Source organism: Notamacropus eugenii, chromosome 5, assembly GCF_028372415.1.
Source record: "Notamacropus eugenii isolate mMacEug1 chromosome 5, mMacEug1.pri_v2, whole genome shotgun sequence".
In the NCBI taxonomy this organism is placed as follows: domain Eukaryota; kingdom Metazoa; phylum Chordata; class Mammalia; order Diprotodontia; family Macropodidae; genus Notamacropus; species Notamacropus eugenii.
Genome location: NC_092876.1, coordinates 714,913 through 720,878, shown reverse-complemented (window position 1 = coordinate 720,878; position 5,966 = coordinate 714,913). Strand labels below are relative to the sequence as shown.

General features: G+C 49.0%; 1 long non-coding RNA gene across 1 annotated transcript; it reads right to left on the bottom strand.

The window, feature by feature from the left end:
* Positions 1-3,216: 3,216 nt before the first annotated feature.
* On the bottom strand, positions 3,217-5,630 carry LOC140508128 (uncharacterized). The gene is made up of 4 exons (XR_011968311.1): positions 5,337-5,630; positions 4,731-4,870; positions 4,295-4,475; positions 3,217-4,070 (listed from the first exon to the last, which is right to left on the bottom strand). It is a non-coding gene; the product is annotated as an uncharacterized lncRNA (long non-coding RNA).
* Positions 5,631-5,966: the final 336 nt, after the last annotated feature.

Genomic DNA, 5,966 nt, shown 5'->3' with positions numbered 1-5,966 from the left:
ACATCATACATTATCGGAGCATGGAAGAAATGATCTGTCAAATATATGGATGGGGGAAGAGTTTGTGTCCAAATGAGATAGACAGGTTCACAGGAGGTAAAACGGTAATTTTGATTACATAGTATTAATTTTTTTTCACAAACAGAACCAATGCAGCTAAAATTAGAAGAAAAGCAGAATCCTGGGCATGGGGGTGGGGAATTTTTGCAGCACATTTGTCTTTTCTAAAATATATACGGAACTGAGTCAAATTCACAAGAACAGAAGAAATTCCTCAATTAATAAATGGTCAAAGGAAGTGAAGAGGCAATTTTCAGAGGAAGGCATCAAAGCTATCAATAACCATATAAAAATATCTCTAAGTCACTAGTAATTAGACAAATGCAAAGGAAAATAACTCTGATGTAACATCCCATGCCCATCAGCTTGGTAAGGTTACAGAAAAGGAAAATGACACATGCTGGAGGGGAATATGGGAAGATAGGTACACTAATGTAGTATTGGTGGAGTTGTGAAGAGATCCAACCATTCTGGAAAGCATGTTGAATCTATGCCACAAAAGCTATTAAATTGTGAACGTTCTTTGATCCAGAGATACTGCTGTAACATTTATGCCCCAAAGAGACCAAAGAAAGAGGGGAAGAATCCATAGGTACAAAAATATTTATAGCAGCTTTTTTTTGTGTGTTGGCAAAGTATTAGAAACTGAGGACATGTCCATCAAGTGGAGAATAATTGAACAAATTATTGTATATGAATGCACTGGGATATTGATGTATCATAAGAAATGACAAAGGTGTTGGTTTCAGAAACACCTGAAAGGACTAGTATGAACTGATGTTGCATGAAATGATTGGAACCAGCAGAACAATTTCCATACAAATTTTGTAAAGAGATCCACTTTGGAAGGACTTAGTAAGTGATCAACACAATGACCTACCAGAATTCCAGAGGACTCATAAAGAAACAGGCTGCCCACCTCTTTAAGTTTTCCTGACATCCCCGTCTCATTCTCCTCCTACCTGTCTGACAACTCCTTCTCTGTCTCCTTTGCCAGATTTTCATCCAGATCAGGCCCCCTAATGGCGGGTTTCCTCCAGGAGTCTATGCTGGGCCTTCTTCTCTTTTCCCTCTTTATCATTTCACTTGGTGATCATCAGCTCCCATGGTTTGACTTCACATCTCAGTGCTGATGATTTTCCAATCTATTTGTCCAGCCCTAACCTCTCTCCTGACCTACAGTTTCCCATCTCCAGTTGCCTGGGGAACAGTTAGAAACAGATGGCCTGTGGACACCTGAAACTCTACATGTCCAAAACTGAATTCATTAGCTTTATCCCCCATCCCCACCTCCCTCTTACTGTCCAAGACTACCATTCTCTGTCCTCTGGCTCCAAACTTAGATGTCAGTGCTGGGTTTCTTCCTCGTTCTCACTTCCCATATTCAATCTATTCCCAAGGTCTATTGATTCTTCCTTTGCAACATCTCTGCCACGTTCTGCCTTTCTCTCCTCTGATACTCTGCACCATGTCACCACTCCTAAGGGAGAGAATGTGAACCACAAGAAGAGCTCTGTCATAATGGGAAACTATTATTCTGGATTCAAAGGGACTGGGATGCAAGGCTTGCTGGCCCGAGTCCGGAGCAACAGCTACTAGGAAGGTCAAAGCTGGCAGGAGTTCAGGCAGGAGGAGGAAGAGGAGGAGGAAGAGAAAAGCAAAGCAGTGACAGCAACCAAAAAAGCTCGATATTTCCCAAGACAATAAAAATAGCTGAATGATTTTATGAGAGAAATGGAATTAGATAAAAAAAGTAGAAGAGAATCACTAAAGGGCTATGGGGGGGGGGGGGTCAGGTTGGACAAAATTTAGGTGACTATTCAGGTGACTCCCAACTTGATTCTGTGATGGATTCTTTGAGTGAGGTACTCAATGAGTCCTAGGAACAGCTGAGAAATCTGTGGAAATGAGGAAACTAAGTTCTTTAGAAACTAAGGTAGAAAAATGAGTTGAAGATATGAACACACCTGACTGATGCCAAGTAGAGTGATTTTGTTGGGGGGCATCCTGGCAGGAGGAATGAAGAAAGCAGAACAATATCATGGCGAAATGGCTAAAGATCCAAAGAAACACAAAGCAGGGAAAAGTGACAGATTAGGGGGGCAGATCAAGGAGTAAAGCACCCAGGAATTAATGTGGGTCCTTTAAACTTAAAAGTGAGTTGTTTGGGGCAGGTAGGTGGCACAGTGGATAGAGCACCAGTCCCAGAGTCAGGAGGATCTAAGTTCAAATCCAGCCTGAGACACTTGACACTTATTAGCTGTGCTATCCTACACAAGTCAAACAGTTAGCCCCAATTGCCTCTCCCCCATGCAACCAAAATAAATTGTTTACAAGTCTGCACTGTTTCCTCCCAGTTTTTTCCATTGAGAAAACCTGGAGAGCTTCCCAGGTCAAGCAAAATGCCACCAGGTGGCATTTAGCCCCCACATTCAGAGGATTGAGTGAAATGCTCACTGGTGGTTCAGCGTAGAGAGCCAGGGGTTGGTTGGTTGCTGTCCTTCGTCTTCCAAGAGGACCAAAATGACATCATCATGACAAAGTGAAATCTCAGAGTGTCTGTGGCTGATCAGACCAATATGAGCTCGGAAAGCTCTACCACAGTTTGGACACAGACAGTCTCTGTGAACTTTTGGGGTGGATATCCCAAATTTCCTCATCCTGCGTTTACTTTTTGCTGTTTCAATTCTGCTTTGCTCAAAGAGCACAGCACCCTTTCTGATGTGGATATGCCATGCTGAGCTAGGGGTAAAGGTGCCCAAGTGAGGCAGCCATCTTTCCTATCTTATTGGTTCTTTCTGTCCTTGGCTGATGGGCTTAGGAAGACATCATGGGTTTCTCTCTCAAGATGGAAAAGGTCTTTAGGGCTCTTGAGCTCTATGTGTCTCTTTTCCTCAGAAAGCTCTGCCAATATATCCTAATCAGCCACATAAGCTCCCAGAGTCTCTCTCTTTACATTTTGGGGTTCTTGTACCTCAGAAGGCCATGGTGCTTCAGATCTTGTAATGCCTTTCTTAACTGGTGATAGACGTTTCTTTTTAAAATTCAATTTCATTTCAATTATATTTTTAATTAAGAGTTTAAAATAAAAGTTGTTTCAGTTATCAAGAATTTTTCTCTTTCTCCCACCTCCCCACACTCATCCCCCCCCCCCCAACAAAAAGAAAACCAAAACGTTTGTAGTAAATAGACAAAAGTCAAGCAAAAAATTGCCCTATTGGAGAGGTGTGTCTCATTCAGAGTATTTAGTCCAGCATCTGACATGGGTAGCAGTCTCCACTGTTGGTCCTCTGGAATCTGGCTTGGTCATTGTGTTTATCAGCATTTGGAAGATTTTCAAAATTGTTTATTTGTACAACGTTGTTCTTGTACAAATTGTTCGATTTCTTCTTATTTTCCTCTGCATCTATTCATAGAAGGATTCCCTGAAGGTTTCTCTGAAACCATCTCCATCATTATTCATAGCAAAATATGTTTAGCCAGTCTGAAACGGGTGCACGCTGCTTTAGTTTCTAGTACTTTGCCATTAAAAAAGTGTTATAATTAAAGTGTGCGTGCGTGCGTGCGTGACTCGGGGATCAGTAGCCTGCCGTCCCTTACCTGGACTTGGCAGGAAGGAGGAGGAGCGTCTTGTTGTCCGTCTCTTGGTTTGTGGGGGGTGAGTGGGGAGTAGGTGGATGTGAGGACATGGGGCGTTGAGGCACAGGTTCCAGGACGGAGAATGGGGCCCACAACCCTGGGGGCGTTAGAAAGGAGCACAGCTGGCCGGGGCGGGGGGGGGGGGGGGGGAGCAGCCACCTACGAGGACGCAACCAAAAGCAGCTTCCTTAAAGAGCTTCACGGAGTATCGTGGGGGGCAGGGTGGGATGAGGTGGGGTCAGGCGAGGACACAAAGTGGGGACCTGGGGGTGAGGAGTGTGAGAGACCTGGGAACTGGACCAGACGTAGGGGTGGGGAGAAGGGAACAAGGTTCAGGTCACTAGGGCAGGCATTTTGCTGATCTCGAAGCGCTGTAGTGGAGAATTACAAGTGCAGGGCAGCTGAGTCAGGGACGCAGAGGCTGGGATACAGGGGATGAGGCGGCATCTCGGGGAGGAGGGGTTAGGAGTCCCAGGTCACACCTCAGGCGTGATGGTGTCGAGGGTCACTCCCCGGGCTTGGCCGCAGACCCTAGGCCGCGGGGGTCGGGTCACTGCCCTGACCCCGGCAGGGTCCCCAAGTCTCAAGAACTCACTCTATGAGGTATATCCACATGGTCGTGTCCGGTCTGAGGTCGGGGAGCAGCGGTTCCTGTCCATGGGCTGCGTGGACAATCAGCACTTAGCACGCTTGGACAGCGACAGCGCGAGTGGGAGGATGTAGCAGCAAGAATCTGGACGGAGCAGGAGGAACCCGACTACTGGGAGCGGAGCATGCTGCGCAATAAGGAGACAAGGGGGCCTGTAAACCCTGCCGGGCTACTGCAACCAGGGCGCCGCCGGTGCGTGACCGAGGACCTGAGCAGAAGCGGTGGAGAGGACGGGTCCCACGGTCACGTGTGGCTCCCACTGGGGACACGGGGTAGGAGGGAACTCCCGAGGCCGAAGGAACCACTGGGGGCGGGGAGGGTTCTGGGTCGGGGGGATGGGTCATGGGATCACTGAGGGGTTGGGGAGTCTGACCTCACTGACCTGGGGCTAGGGTGGGGGGCAGGGGTTCACACCCTCCAACGCAGGTCCGGCTGCGAGGTGTCCCCCGAGCTCATCTTCAAGCGTGGGTTTGACCAACACGCCTAAGACGGCCAGGACCACCTGAGCTTGGACACGGAGACCTACACGTGGACAGAGTCGGTGCCCCTGCTGTGAACACCAAGCTTAACAGGGAGGTGGACAGGAGCATCATGGAGATAGCTAAAACCTATCTGGAGAAGACCTGCATGCTCTATGTGAAGAAACACCTGGGGATGGGGACAGAGATGCTGTAGAGGGGCAGGTACCGGCGGGCCCCACACGTGTATGCACAGCACTCAAGGACCCTGGCCTGCCCTTCTCCACCTCCCCTGCAGCCTCAACCCTGGGCTCCTCACCCCCAGGAACCCCTTGTATCCCAGGGTCCATACTGTGGGATGTTCCCCTCTCCCCATTTGTCCTTGTGCCCCCAGAGAGGGGAAGGGGAGCCTGGAAATGACCTTTACCTGTCTACCCAACCTTTGCCTCCAGACCCACTTTCTGCCAGTGACCTGCCACACTGCCCCCCATGGGGAGGTGACCTTGTGGTCTCAGTCCTAGGACTTTTACCCCAAGGAGATCTCCTTGCCTTGGGTGAGGGATGGGGAGACACAGCCCCAGGACACGGAGTTCACTGAGACCAGGCCTGCAGGAGAAGGGACCTTCCAGAAGTGGGCAGCTGTGGACGTGACCTCAAGCTAGAAAGGGAAATATACCTGCCGGGTTCAGCAGGAGGGGCTGTCTGAGCCGCTCACCCTTCAGGGGGGTAAGGACAGTGAGAAGGGGCTGGGAAAAGGGACAAGAGGGAGGAGGAATTTATTGGGGGAGGGATTAGTGAATCTCAGGTCAGAGAAGGATTGAGTGTCTCTCACTTTCTGTTTCCACCTCAAAGCCTTGTACGTTATGGGGGGCATTGCTGCCGACCTCCTCCTCATTGCCCGACTTGGTTCTGGAATGTATGTCCTTGATCGGATTGTTTCCCTCCTTCGTCTCCAGGCAATGATAGTGCACAGGGATCAGTCTCTACCTGTCTCACAGCAAGAGGTGAGACTCTGCGGGCCTGGAAAAAGGGTGGGCTGGAGTCAAGGGGACCAAGCAAAGAGGAAGGTATGTGGGAGATGGGCTGGGTGGTGAGGCAGGCCCTTCAGAATGATGAGAGGTTGGAGGCCAGAGGGCACTTCGAGGATGCCCCTGAATGTC